Genomic DNA, 16,174 nt, shown 5'->3' on the forward strand with positions numbered 1-16,174 from the left:
AGGTTCATGCAGGACTCTGGTTCCTGGGCCTACGCATGAGTATCTCCAACAGCAAGAAAACGAAACTGTTCCTAGCAGGAATGGTGGTGGGAAACCCACGTCACCGCAGGTTAGACCCGGCGGGGCTACCACGATCTCTGTCAGCCATTCAGGTAGACTACAGGTAACCAGCACCCAACTCACGAGGCTTAAACAATAAGGAGATTTATCATCACATAACTAGTCCCAAGGTAGGTTTTATAGGTTAAATCACTACACCCCAACCCCCCCAGAAGGTACATACATGTTAAAGTCCAAACCCCCAGTACCTCAGAATGTGACCTGGCGTGGGGACAGGGTCCTCACAGACGTAATCAAGTTTAAGATGAGGTCCTTAGGGTGGGCCCTAGTCCAACAGGACTGATGTCCTTCTAAGAAAGGGAAGTTGGGACACATCATGCATGCACACAGGGACAATGCCATGTGAAGATGAAGGCAGAGACTGGGGCAAGGCTTCTACAGGCCAAGGGATGCCGAAGATGGCCAGCAAACCCCCAGGGGCTAGGAGAGGCCTCGGACAGATTCTCCCTCACAGCCCTCAGAAAGAACCAACCCAGGGGGCCCAGGGGTTCAGTCGGGTAAGCGTCTGCCTTCGGCTCAGATTGTGATCTCAGGGTCCTGGGATCGAGCCCCATGTCAGGCTCTCTGCTCAGCTGGAAGCCTGCTTCTCCCTCTCCCTCTGCCACTCCCCTGCTTGTGCTCTCTCTGTCAAATAAATAAATAAAATCTTAAAAACAAAAAAAAAGAAAGAACCAACGCTGCAGCACCTTGATCCTGGACTCCTGCCCTCTAGAAAGGTGAGAAAATAATTTTCTGTTGCTTCAGCCACTCAGCCTGTGGTATTCTGTCACTGCGGCCCCAGCCGACTAACAGACTCAGCGAGCCCAATCCTCTCATTGGACAGGGCACAACTCTGTCCGAGAGCCCGCAGCTCGGCCGGGTTCTAGCAGGCCTCCGCCTAGACTCCTGCCGGAGCTGGGGTCTGTCTGCCTGCCATGCACAGCCGAAGGGCAGTCCCTGCAGGTCCTGATGCCATTCAGCTCCCCAGCAGGCATGAGCCGGGCGTCGGTCCACACTGCGGCTCATGCTACAGCAGCCCTATGCTTATCTTCGGGCTTTTGCTCCATCTGAATCGGGACTATAATGGGGAGGCCAAGTGATCCCTGAAGGGAAAGGGGTCCAAACTCCTCCCGTGGCTCCCATAGGCATTAGCATGGCAGAAACAACCTCATGATGGTGCCGGGGGAGGGGGACAAATTCAGCTTAATCTGAGAAATACATTTTGCAGGGGAAGTGCTAATTCATCACAGCACAGCCAAGAGAGACCTTCGCGCAGCTTTCATTAGCCCAATGAACACAATACAGAACCAATTGAGCCTAAGAGGCAAAGAACAATAATTCCTTCCAAGGAGCTCCTGGGTGTCTGGATTTTTCACATGAATAAAAGGGAGCTGATTAATCAAAGATGGTGAAGAAAAGCTGCTTGCTATCCACCGAGACATGAACAAGATCTAAGCTAGATAGTGCTTCCCCTCCCCTTTCCGAGTCTGTTGCCCCCTTCTCCCAGCAGGATGAAATGCAACCAGAGCAGATTTTTAACAAGGCAGCTGCTCGGCCAGCTCAGCTTCATTCCTTTTCCTAAATAATCGATATGTGTGGATCACAGCTGCTATAAATGTCAAGCCACAATTTGTGACTAACGCCGGTGCAAATCAGCTCGGGCAGCTCATGACCAGCGGCCTCTCCCACTGCAGCCAAGGTGGAATAATAAAAGTGCTCAGGGCCGCAGCGGCATTTTTCTTCCTATCAGCTCTCAGTGCAGGAGGGCCCAAGATTTTATTTAATCCTGCAGACTCCCTGGGAAGCAGGAAATCATGGCCTGAGGTTTTCCATGATGCTCAGTTGACCTTGGGAAGCTCAAGGACGGTTGGACCCTGATCCTTAAAAGCACAAGTCCTTGGGCAAAATGACCTGTCATTCCTAGAGACCAACAGGGAAGAGCCTGGAATGTCCCCTGCCCTGGGCCTTTGCACCTGCAGTACCCTTAGCTTGTGATGTTTTGCTTCTTTCTTGCCCTACGGCTAACTTCAGTTGTCATTCTGGTTTCAGCTTAGTGGTTTCTTTCTCCAGAAACTCTTCCCTGACCTCTGGGGCTGAGTTGGGCATTTTCCTCTATACTCCTACAGTTCACGACACATAGCAAGACCCTGGTTTTCACTTGCCCAACAGCACTTACCCCTTCTTCCAGTAACAGAAACTCAGTGTCCTTTGGGAGGTCCCCTCCACCATGGCACAAAGTCTTGGTGGACTGCCAATCCATGATCCTGTCCACTTTGAGCCAAAGAAGTAGACAGAGAGCGAAAGTCAAGTGAAATCCTCATGCCAAGGCAACCTGATATTGATCAAGGTAAGGAAAATGGTGAGAACCAATTTATCCCAAAAGTATCAGCTGTCTATATTTCCTGCTTCTTAGACCCCCTAAGGCTGCTGCCCACTCCTGTCCTTGCAGGGCCCAGATGTTCAGCTTCTCTTCCTATCCTGTGAACCATTCCCACAGCCTCCCAGTGCACTGTCTTTGGATGAACTCGCCAGAGTCGGCTTCTGTTGCTTACAACCCAAACCCCTGAAGTCCTGTACCATGCCACCCACTCTATAGAGACTGCCTAAGCGCTGAGAGACCAACGTGATGAAGGAGAAACACATCAGGCTTCCAGGCACACGTCTGAACCCGGATGCCAACCTCAGAACTCATTAGTCAGAACCCAAGGGCGTGGAGTTGGCCTGTTAAGTCCTCGAGTCCACAGCATGACACCTGGCCCCTGGGGCGGTACGCACGAACTGCATCTGAGTATCACCCATTGTCAGACTCACCTGCAACATCTTTACAGGGAGATGAGGTCCTTCCCTCCCCAGACTACTGAGGCTTCAATTAAACACCAGGCAAAACAGGCAGCACGGTCTGTGCCCTGTGTGTATCAATTCCCTTCCAGCCAGAGGGCACGTCCAACCTTCAACTCCTTCCTTAAGGCATACAGTGGTGTGCAGGGAGAACCTTAACCGAAACCTGCTGCCCCCAGCCCTCTAAGTTACCTAGTCTCGTGTCTGCAACAGAGGAGAGACTTTTTCCCTCTACCCTCCAGGGCTCTCCATCTGGGGCCCGGCAAATAAGACAGGCAAAAGGCAGACTAACAAGGGACAAACAAATGGAAGTTTAATAATATACACAGTGCACGTGTGCAAGAGAAAAACTCGGATGAGGAATTCAAAGGGGTGGTGAGAACTTGGGCTTTATACAACACCTGAACAAAGGACAATACACGTGTAGAGAAGCAAAAAGAAACAGGAGAACAGGTTTAGGCTTTTAGGGGTGGCAAGTATATGGCGGAGACTAACGGAAAATAAGAGTTGCTTACTAAGGTTTGTCATACAGATTCCTCAGGTGCTGTCTCTGCCCCCAAAAGAATCAAGAGTTGTCCCCAGTGATTAAGAATTGTCGTGAGGAGAGGGCAGAGTGTTTTTCTTGGGTCTACTTTCTCTCAATTGTCTTCAGTTCAAAATAATCCTTATGTCAAAAGGCATATTTTGGGATTATATACTCTGAACCCCTTCATGTCATACACAGAAAGCTATGACCCAGGGTTCCTACCACCCAATTACAGCTGTCCAGGATAGGAATGGTACCCCGGGTCACCAGGACCACTGGAGAGCAAGCACACTGTGGCAGCAAAGAACATTAACACAACAGTGCTGATAAGCATATATATCACTGATCTGGCTTTGTACCTAGCTGCCCTGTGGCTCTGCCCTCTGAAAACTGTCCCGTCTCCACACACCTCCCAAAAGAGCTTAGGAAATCATTCTTACCTGGGAGAGCAAACCTATCATCAGATCAAGGGTTGGCAAAGGCTTTCTAGAAGGAGCCAGATAATCAATCTTTTAGGCTCTGCCAGCCATCCAGTCTCAGTCACGGCTACTCATCTTTGCTATTACAGCATGAAAGCAGCCATGATACATGACCGAAATGGACATGGCTGTGTTCTAATAAAACTTTATTTATAGGCACTGGAATTTGAATTCCATATAATTTTCAGGTATCACAAAGTATCATTCTTTCTTTCCCAGCCATTGAAAAATGAAAAAAAAAAAAAATCATTCTTTGAGCTGTAGGCTGTATTTGACCCACAGCCCAACATCTGCCCCATCTAGATGGTGACTGACTTGCTAATCCACGGCACATGATGATAGCCATCAGCTGCTCACTCCCCTTCCCAGCTAAAGCACCCCCAAACGCCTGCACAAAAAGAAAAAAACAGCCAAGAAAGCACAGAGAGAAATACAGTCTAGAATAGGGGGCACAATGGCGGTGGTTAAAAGCTGTGGAATTCAACCAGGACAGAATTCTATCACCCTGCTTGTTACTGTCTGTCTAGTCCTGGGCAATTCAGTTAACTTTTCTAAGCCTTGGCTTTCTCTTACACAAAAATGGGTATATCCAACCTCATGGGATTAAGAGGATTGGGTGGAAAATAACCTATTCAAAGCAGTTTGCACACAGCTTGGCCCCTAGCAAGAGCTTAGGGACAGCTGGTCACAACAGGGAACAGAACATTCCAACTGTATCAATACCAGTTAGCCTGAAGAACACCCATACATTTACAGAATGTAGGAACACAACGTACATACCAAACAGGTTTGCTGAACCCTGATGAAGATGAATTGTGTTTGATCTCCTGGATACGAATGACTTCCTCAGCTCTCCTAGGAGGTGGGAGGAGACAGGACCGTTCTCAGGGGGCAGATCAACAGGGCAGCTAGAATGTACCGCAGAAGAGTCCTGTTCACTTTCTACTTCAGTAGCATTCAGCCACCTGTGGCCCTCGTGTCCCCTTTCTATTCATCCTGTTAACTAGCGAGTCTTAGCTCTGCACTGGGACCAACGGGCCCCTAACCTGCACACAATCTCCTTTAAGTTGCCTTTATCAACAGCTGTGGTCGGCAAACTGCAACACAGCCCTCTAAGCCACAAAGGGCAGGTGGCCTTTAGCCTTTAGGAATCAGGAGCCCCCACACTGTGGAAATAGGCACAGAAACCATCCAAGAATCAACCAGGAGGGGCGTCTGGGTGGCTCAGTTGTTAAGTGTCTGCCTTCGGCTCAGGTCATGATCCCAGGGCCCTGGGATCGAGCCCCACATCAGCTTCCCGCTCCACGGGAACCCTGCTTCTCTCTCCCACTCCCCCTGCTTGTGTTCCTGCTCTCACTATCTCTGTCAAATAAATAAATAAAATCTTTAAAAAAAAAAAAGAATCAACTAGGAACAGGATACAATCAGACTTGCTTTCAGAGGGCTACATGCAAGGTGCAACTGAATTCTTTTTACTGAATGCTTTTTACTTGATGTCAACCTTATTTTCTGATGCAGTCAGTGGGACCTCACATGGGAATCACATCAGTCTTTCTTCTGCTGTGGCTTCGATTACAGCCCTGCAGACCCAACATCGCTACTTAGCACTTCCCCCTAAACGTCCTGAGCACTTCATCACTTACCTTAACAGGGTGCAAAATACTAATGGGGGTCATGAAAGTAAGGGAACTTGGCTAAACTTTCACTGTGCTCATGTCTTCTCCCATTACTATAACCACCACAATTTATGGGGCAATAAATGAAATTAGCTCCGGCTTTTAACCCACCATAGAATTAGACACGGTTCTCAGTGCAGTATTAGAGGCCAAATAACTCACTTAGAAGCACCACAAAATTATCAGAGTTGGGTGCATCTAGAGCCAAAGTAATACATAAAAACAGGCAATTACATACAAACAAGCTCAATAATGTCCAGATTCACTGAGGACCCAAGACGGGTCCCTCGTTCAGGAGGTCCCCTACTTAAAAATAGGTTAACAAAAGGTCCATTTTTAACAGTTTTGAAATACAATTCAATTGTCTTACAACTCACCCATTCAAAGTACACAATGCAATGGTTTTTAGTAAATTTATGGAGTTACACAACCACCACGCCTATCTAAAAGGTCATTTTTAAGAAACTCAGAATTCAGGAAACAAGTCAATGACTCATCTTTTCTGAGTACTGTCGACCCCTGTGAGCCCCTGAAAACCATGACTTTCTATTTTAAACACAACTTCAGGGATTTCTGGACCCCCAGAGTTGGCCAAGTCTCCCTCCAAATCACAGCAGTGGGCAAAGGAGTTACATATTCATTTTCAAGTGAAATTGCCTCCCAGCCCCAAATAATGAATTCCCTGATGAAAAGTAGTCAACCTCGAATGTGCCAAATTAGAATGGACTGGCCACACTGACTCATTCCACAGCCCCGTCTCCAAATACCAGCACTTTGGCTCAATATTGACACATCAATGAGAACTGCTAACTCTTGAGCCAAGAATATGGAAAATGTTCCTCATGGCCAGTTCTCACTAAGCTGCTATCAGCAAAAGACCTGCAGGTTATTTATTCCCCTAAACATTATAATCAAGCTAATGAGACAAGAACAAACTGCGAGTCTAGACCTTAAGGTCCCTAAACTTCTAGGATGCACCAATAAAACAAAGTTCATACAGGAGCCACGGGACATATTTCACTTAGGGATCTCCGAGTACAAGACACAGGATTCTGGCTAGTAACCAAAGACTAATTATTGGAAAGAAATAGGAAATTTGCAGAACCCAAAGGTGGGGAAACTTGTAATGGAAATCAGCAGTATGGTGGGCTTGTCTAGAATCTGACTTCCTTATTCTGGGGCAATACCCAACAGGCATGGTATGAGTTGCCTCAACCTTCAGCTATAGAATCCAAGGGAGGCAGGGGGGATCTGCCTTCTTCTCCCCCAGCTCCTGGTAATTAGTGGGCTCCCCACCCTCCCAATGGAGATTTTGAGTCTGGAGAGAGTAGAACAAACAAAGGGACAATTAGGAATAATTCCAGGGCAGCTAAGGAGGGGGGTGGCCTGATGACATAACAATACTACTAAAATAGGACTTTCATGCTTCCAAATTCTTAACCCTCCAGAACAGCCTTGGTCAGTGCCCATATTTCAAATCTGGCCCTCCATATCCTCCAACAGATTCTTATTCTTACTGAAGAAAGGAACAGTCAGTACTGGAACCTACAACCAGAACTCGAAATGATACAAAAACATCTAAGACGTCTCCAGAAACTTGGAAGCAAAAATCTCCGGAGCCGTATCAAGGCACAGTATCTGGTCAGGGAACAACAGCTGAGATGCATGACTGCCAACTTTTTTTTTTTTTCCTGGTATTTTATCACTCTCTCAGGAGTCAAAGTCTCAGACAAGGGCATCTGGTGAGCAGAGCTTGGGTCCCCGCTCCTACCCAGGTTAGGATGGTAAGAGGAGGGACATGCCCCATCAGCAACTAAACAGAAGGCAAGCAATGGACTTGACCTCTCCTGACTAAACCACCCACACTAGGGAGAAGTCATCCCCTCAGAGCATCCAGATATTGTCACCCAAGTATGACGAGACAGCTCAGAACCAGCTGACCCCAGCAGGACCACCTAGTCTCTATGCACAGTGGGCTCTGAAGCCAGAGGCCCCTATGTTCAAATCCCAGCTCTGCCCCTGCCTGGAGACAAAGGACGATCTCGAGGGTGGAGGATTAAGTAAACACTGTGAAACTACGTAGAACAGTGCCTAGAATATAAAAGAACTATATAATGTCTAAATAAAAGCTTGAGAAAGCAGCTCTGTAGAAACAGCCAGGCAATGCATTATGTATAAGATGACTGAAAAAAAATGTGAAGATAATTTTGTACTCATAAAATCATGAGATATTAATACAAAAGGACAGAAAAAATGTATAGCTCTTAAGATTTAAAAATGACTAAAGTTAAAAACAGAAGAGCAATAGCATTCAGAGAGTCTCACAAAAATATAGAAGAATCAAGATCAAGATAAAAAAATGAAAATTAAAAAAATCAATCCAGGAGCTAAACATAAAAACAACAGAAGTTCTGGGGGTGGGGGAGGAATGGAGGTTTGTTTTTTTTGTTGTTTTGTTTTTTTTTTGTGGACATACATGTTTAAATTTTATCAGAGTATAGAGAACATAGTTTATAGTAATAATATACAATATTCTTTAATGAGACTCCTATATAGTCAATTGATTCTCACAGAATGTCTCATCGGTTTTTGCCAAACTTTATCTGTAGGCAGCTATTAATGTAAATAACAAGTATAATTTTGACAAGAATCTTAGCTAATATTTCTGTTGGTGTTAATGATTAATAGGACAGTGAGAAACAAAGATAGGTGTTCAAACGTCACTCATTAATCAGTGACTTGAGTGACTTGGATAAATATGACAACAGTTTAATATTGTTATTTCGGTGGAGTTGACACACAATGTTACATTAGTTTCAGATGTACAACATAGGGACTCAACAAGTGCTCACAGGTGTAGCTACCATATGTAACCACACAACAGTACTGCAATACCACTGACTATGTTCCTTATGCTGTGCCTTTCACTCCTGTGATTTATCCGTTCCAAAACTGAAAGCCTGTTATTCACACACCCCTTCATCCATTCCGACCATTCCCCCATGACCCACCCCTCTGGCAACCGTCAGTTTATTCTCTGTGTTTACAGGTCTCATTCTGCTTTTTGTTTGCCTGTTTATTGATTTGGGTTTTTTATTTTTAGATTTCACATATTTTATAATATTTTTTTAAAAGTTTTAAACTCCCAGGGCACCTGCATGGCTCAGTCAGTTAAACGTCTGCCTTCAGCTCAGGTCATGATCCCAGAGTCCTGGGATCGAGCCCCGCATCGGGCTCCCTGCTCAGCGGGTAACCTGCTTCTCCCTCTCCATCTGCCCCTTCCCCCTGCTCGCTCTCTCTCTCTCTCAAATAAATAAAATCTTAAAAAAAAAAAAAAGTTTTAAACTCCCAACAGAGTACCCACCAGGTATAACAAATGAAAAATGCTTAGTCACACTGTGAAGATTCTGAACATCAAGGATAAAAAGAAGATCCTAAAAACTTCTGAAAAAACAAAACGGGTACAAAAATAAGAATAGCATCGAGTAACATGATATGTGATCACGCAATAGGTGCATGGGAAGGTGCTCAACATCACTAACCATCAGGGAAATGCAAATCAAAACCACTCTGAGATGCCACCTCATGCCCTGTTAGAACACCTGTTACCAAAATAACAAGAGAAAGCAAATGCTGGATATGATGTAGAGAAAAAGGAGCTCTCATGCACTGTTGGTGGGAATATAAATTGGTCTGCACTAATGGAAAACAGTGTGCAGTTTCCTCAAAAAATTAAAAATAGAGCTATCCTATGATCAGCAATTCCACTTCTGGGTAGAATATCCAAAAAATGAAAATAGGATCTCGAAGAAGAGCTATCTGCACTCCCACATTCACTGCAGCATTATTCACAATAGCCAAGACATGGAAACAAACTAAATGTGCAGTGACAGATGAATGGAAAAAGAAAATGTGGTATGTGTATACAGTAGAATATATTATATATACAATGCAATATATTTATCCATAAAAAAGAAGGAAAATCTGCCACTTACAACAACATGGATGGCCCTTGAGGGCATTATGTTAAGTGAAACAAGTCAGAGAAAGACAAATACTGTAGGACCTCCCTCATATGTGGAAACTAAAAATATTGAACTTATAGATACAGAAAATGGACTCGCCAGGGGCAGGGGGTAGGGGTGGACAAAATGGCTAAAGGTGGTCAAAAGGTACAAATTTTCAAAAGGTACAAATTTTCAGGTATAAGATAAATAAGCCCCGGGGACATAATGTAGGGTATGGTGACTATAGTTTACAATATTATATTGTATATTTGCAAGTCGCTAAGAGAGTACATCTTAAAAGTTTTTATCAGAAGAAAAAAATGTATAACTATGTGAAGTGATGGATGTTAACTAAACTGTTGTGATAAGCATTTGCTACATATAGATAAATAAGTCATGTTGTATATCTAAAATGAAGACAATGCTATACGTCAATTACAGCTTCTTAAAAGTGGGAAAAAAATAAACCTCAGCAAACGTAAAAGAACTGAAATCATGGAGAGTGGATTCTCTGACCAAAAGGACTCAAACTAGAAATTGAAAGAGAACATATCAGGAGAATCTCCAAGGATTTGGAAACTAAGCCACATGTTTCTAAATAACTCAGGGGTTAAGGAGGAAGTCTCAAGAGAAATCAAAAGTACACTGAACTGAATGAAAATGAAAATACCACATACCAAAATTTCTGGGACATACCAAATGCTGAGAGGGAAATTTATAGCACAAGATGTATAATTAGAAAAGAGGAAAAGTCTCAAATCCATAATCTAAGCTCCCACCTCAAGAACCTACAAAAATAAGAGCAAATTACATCCCAAGCAAGCAGAAGGAAGGAAACACTACAGATCAGAAATCAATGCAACTAGAAAGAGGAAAACAATAGAGGGAAAAAAAAAATCAGTGAAACAAAGAGCTAGTTCTTTGAAAAGACTGATAATACAAAACTCCCAAAAAAGAAATCTTCAGGCCCAACTGGTTTCACCTGAGAGTTCTACCGAATATTTAAAGAAGAATGAATACCAGTTCTACACAAGAAAAGGAAATAAAAGGCATACGGATCAGAAAAGAATAAAACTGTCCCTATTTGCAGAAGACATGAACAGACATTTTTCCAAAGAAGACATCCAAATGGCCAACAGACACATGAAAAAGTGCTCAACATCGCTCGGCATCAGGAAAATCCAAATCAAAACCTCAATGAGATACCCCCTCACACCAGTCAGAATGGCTAAAATTAACAAGTCAGGAAATGACAGATGTTGGCAGGGATGCAGAGAAAGGGGAACCCTCCTACACTGTTGGTGGGAATGCAAGCTGGTGCAGCCACTCTGGAAAACAGTATGGAGGTTCCTCAAAAAGTTGAAAATAGAGCTACCATATGATCCAGCAATTGCACTACTGGGTATTTACCCCAAAGATACAAATGTAGGGATCCGAAGGGGTACGTGCACCCCGATGTTTATAGCAGCAATGTCCACAATAGCCAAACTGTGGAAAGAGCCAAGATGTCCATCAACAGATGAATGGATAAAGAAGATGTGGTATATATATACAATGGAATATTATGCAGCCATCAAAAGGAACGAGATCTTGCCATTTGCAATGGTGTGGATGGAACTGGAGGAGGGTGTTATGCTGAGTGAAATAAGTCAATCAGAGAAAGACATGTATCATATAACCTCACTGATATGAGGAATTCTTAATCTCAGGAAACAAACTGGGGGTTGCTGGAGTGGTGGGGGTGGGAGGGATGGGGTGGCTGGGTGATAGACATTGGGGAGGGTATGTGCTATGGTGAGCGCTGTGAATTGTGCAAGACTGTTGAATCACAGATCTGTACCTCTGAAACAAATAAGGCAATATATGTTAAGAAAAAAAAAAAAAAGAAGATAGCAGGAGGGGAAGAATGAAGGGGGGAAATCGGAGGCGGAGACGAACCATGAGAGACGATGGACTCTGAAAAACAAACTGAGGGTTCTAGAGGGGAGGGGGATGGGAGGATGGGCTAGCCTGGTGATGGATATTGGGGAGGGCACCTTCTGCATGGAGCACTGGGTATTATGCACAAACAATGAATCATGGAACACTACATCAAAAACTAATGATGTAATGTATGGTGATTAACATAATAATAAAAAATTTAAAAAAATAAATCTTTAAAAAAATAAAAAAATTTAAAATGCTAAAAAAAAAAAACCTGTCCCTATTTGCAGATAACATGACTGTTTATATAGAGAATCCCAAGGAATCTGCCAAAAACTCTTAGAACTAGCAAACGAGTTCATCAAAGTCACAAGATAAAAGATCTACACATAAAATCAACCTTATTTTCTTACACTTGGAAGGAACACATGAACATCAAAGTCAAAAATCCAATACCACTTACAATCATTCAAAAGATAAAAAGAATTAGGTAAAATCTAAAAAAGCATGTTCCTCAACTTTTAGGCTGAAAACTACACAACACAGATAAATCAAATAATGTCTAAATAAATCATGTTCACGACTGAAAGAGTCAACATAGTAAAAATGCCGATTCTCTCCAAATTGATATATAGGTTGGACACAATTCCTGTCAAAGTCCTGGCGAGATTTTTTTTTTGTACATACAGACAAGATTATCCTAAAATTCTACAATTATTCTCAAATATATGGGAAGGCAAAGGAGCTATAATAGCGAAACAATTTGGGATTTTTAAAAAAAAGAGTAAAGCTAGAAGAATTAGTCTACCTAATTTCAAGAATTACTGTATAGCCATAATAATCAAGACTGTTGCCCTAGGGAGACAGGAGAAAGCACACAGAGAATCCAGGAGTATCCACAAACATGCCCACCCGACCTCTGATAAGATACAAAAGCAATTCAATGAAGGAAACAACCATTTAACAAATGACACTGAAATGGATATTCATAAGAGAAAAGAAGACCCCTGACCTAAGTCTCATGCATTATTCAAAAATTAACTCAAAAATCGATCACCAGCTTAAATGTAAAATAAAAAACTTTTAGAAAACACGGGAGAAACTCTTGGAGACCTAGGGCCAGGCAAAGAGTTAAGACTTGATACCAAAAGCATGATCCATAAGAGAATATACATGACTTCATATAAAAAATGTTTTAATTGGTTTTTTTGTTTTGTGAAAAACCCTATTAAAAGGACAAAAAGACAAGCCACAGACTAGAAGTATTTGCAAACCACCTATCTAGTGAAGAACTATTGTCTAGAATATATAAAGAGCCCTCAAATGCAACAGTAAAAAACAAACAATGCAATTAGAATATGAGCAAAAGACAGGAGACATTTCACAGACGAGGATATACAGATGGCAAATAAGCACGTGAAAAGATGTGCATCGTTAGCCATTAGAGAAATGCAAATTAAAACCACAAGGGCTGGGGCGCCTGGGTGGCTCAGTGGTTAAGCATCTGCCTTCGGTTCAGGTCATGATCCCAGGGTCCTGGGATCGAGCCCCGCAGGGAAGCCTGCTTCTCCCTCTCCCACTCTCCCTGTTTGTGTTCCCTCTCTCTCTCTCTCTCTCTCTCTGTCAAATAAAAAAATAAAATCTTTAAAAAAAAAAACAAAAAACACAACAGCTAAAATAAAAAATAATGACAACACCAAATGCTGTCAGGAATGCAGAGAAATCACTCTCTGGATCACTCATACACTGGAGAAGGTAAAATAGTCCAGCCACTTAGGAAAACAGTTGGGCAGTTTTTTAAAAATAAAACAAAACTAGGTATACATCTCAACGACTGCACTCCCAAGAATTTATCCCGGAGAAATGAAAACTGCACAAACAGAAGAAAAAAAAAAATCTGTATGCAAGAGTGTATCTATAGCAGCTTTAGTCACCGTAGCCCCAAACTGGAAACAACCTAGACGCCTTCCCACGGGTAAGATGTTAACTGGGGTGCATCCACACCATAGAACACTACGTAGCAATAAAAAGGAAGAAACGAGCAATACGCCCAATAACCTGGAGGAATGTCGAGAGAGCTATGCCAAGTGAAAGAAGCCAATCCCAAAAGGTTATACATACTGTGTGATTCCATGTAGAACATTCTCGAAATGACAAAACTATAGAGATGGAGAACAGATTATTAGGGGTTAAGGAGAAGGGAGGAAAGCTGATGTGGCTATAAAAGGTCGAGGTGAGGGGTCTCCGTGGTGATGAGATGTCCTGTATCTTCTTTTTTTTTTTTTTAAGATTTTATTTATTTGACAGAGAGAGACACAGCGAGAGAGGGAACACAAGCAGGGGGAGTGGGAGAGGGAGAAGCAGGCTTCCCGCGGAGCAGGGAGCCCCACGTGGGGCTCGATCCCAGGACCCCGGGATCATGACCTGAGCCGAAGCTCAACAACTGAGCCACCAAGGCACCCCGAAATGTCCTGTATCTTGACCAAATCAATGTCAATATCCCATTGTGGTGCTGACTACTACAGTTATCACTGGGGAAAACTAGGCAAAGGGTTCCCAGGACCTTGGTATTATTTTCTTACAACTACACACGAATCTACAATTAATCTCAAAATTTAAAGTTTCATTAAAAACGAAATACAAGAGAGTAACTGCTATGGAAGTCAGGACAGTAGTTACTCTGGGAGGGAAAGAGGGCAGCTGTAATTGGACCTGGGTGACTGGCAACGTTCCATTCCTGTCTTGGGTGGGAGTTAGGAGGGCGTCTACTTCATGTAATTCACCTATATGCATATAGAGCTGTTCCGTGTCCACCCAGGAGTTAGCAAATGTGGGGAAAGTGTTCCTAGCCAATCCGCCATCCACATGTAGCATAAGCAAGAAAGAAGCATCTGTCTTCAGCAACGAAGATTCTGTTGGTTACCACAGCATGAAGAGCCCATCCTGACCGATACAGACACAGTGGGAGAGTGAGTACAAAGGTCAAAGTTGTCTGGACTCCAAAACCTAGGGATGATTTACCAACACTGAACCAGCAACAAGCCAGTGTACCCTCGGGGAGGGGTAGGAGGGGCTGTTTGATGAGGTTAAAAGGCAAAGACTCAGGGACGCCTGGCTGGCTCAGTCTGTTAAGCATCCACCGACTCTTGATCTCAAATCAGGTCTTGAGCTCAGGGTTGTGAGTCCAAGTCCCACACTGGGCTCCACACTGGATGTGGAGGCTACTTTAAAAAAAGAAAAAAAAAAAAAAAGAAGGCAAAGACTCAGACTGATTTCCTGCATTATACCCCAAGGCCCACACCTACTACAGACTCAGCAGTCTCTTCCATGGATCCCCCTTGCAGTTTCAAGGGGACAGAAGAATATCCGAATATTCGTATCATGGACTGAACTGTACCCCCACCCAAATTCATACGTCCGAATCTTCATTCCCGGTACACCTGAGAATGTGAATGTATGTGGAGCTAGGGCCTTGAAAGCGCTAGTTAAGGCTACATGTCACAGGGTGAGCCCTAATCCTATAGGACGGGCATGCTTACGAACAAGGAGGTCAGACCGCAGGGACGTGTGCGTGCACAGAGGGGAGGCCACCCGCCGACAGGACAAGAGGACGAGAAGGCGGCCGCCTGCAAGCCGAGGGGAGAGGCCTCGGGACAAACCAACCCTGCCCACAGCTTCATCTTGGACTCCCAACCTCCAGAACTGAGAAAACAAACGAGTCAAGCCCCCCCAATGTGTGGTACTTCGGCACAGCCACTCGGACTACGACAATCCAGAAGTCACCCCTAAAACGTCAGACTGGCACACTGCCAACAACAGACCAGTGAGCTTCCACAGTGCCTCCCAGCCCCCGAGGGCTCACTGCAGGACAGATGCCAGCCGGCACCTTCCACAGCCTTCTCTCACTCCCCAGGACCCCCCCCCCCCCCCACACACACACACTGGCTGTGAGGGATCACACACAGAGGGCTATTTGTGCAAGGCCACACGGGCAGAGCCAGGATCAGAGCCGGGGCCACCCAGAGCCCAGCCCCTCACCAGTCTGCGTGCGGCCTGTCCTCGCTGGGCCTCCCCCAGCAGGACGGGGAGGTGGCTCAGGGGCAAGCCGCGGTGCACAACCGAACAGGGATGAAGATGAACGGGAAGACTGGAAGGAGCACAGAGGACTTCTGAAAACCCGGCCTGAGTGAGAACACGACTGGGGGTTCCCATGGCAGCGGTCCCGCCAACAGGGAACCCCTCTAGCGGCTCTGTGTGGTCTCCCTGCCCCATGGGGGACCAGCAGCCACATAGCAGCCCCCTGCCTCCCTGCGTCCGGAGTTAGAGTGGGCTAGCGTGCCCCCTGCCCAGCAGCCAGACTTCACACGGAGCCGACCAAGCAGACAGGTTCCAGAAGAGCCCCTCCTGGCGTGGGGGCCACGCAGCTTGCTCTGACAAGCCTCAAGGGGCCCACAGCTGTAGAAACCCCTCCTTGCCCAAGAATGATGGCATCTGGCAACATCCTACCAGCCACTGACAAAACTGGTCCACTTGTTTGCCCCACTGTCAAGGAGTCTTTCACAACAGATGGCAAGAAAGACAAGATGGTTTAAAAAACAAAACTCCTAGGCATCAAGCAAAAGTGAG

Source organism: Mirounga leonina, unplaced genomic scaffold (assembly GCF_011800145.1).
Source record: "Mirounga leonina isolate KUSES-001 unplaced genomic scaffold, KU_Mleo_1.0 Mir_173, whole genome shotgun sequence".
NCBI classification, from domain to species: Eukaryota; Metazoa; Chordata; class Mammalia; order Carnivora; family Phocidae; genus Mirounga; species Mirounga leonina.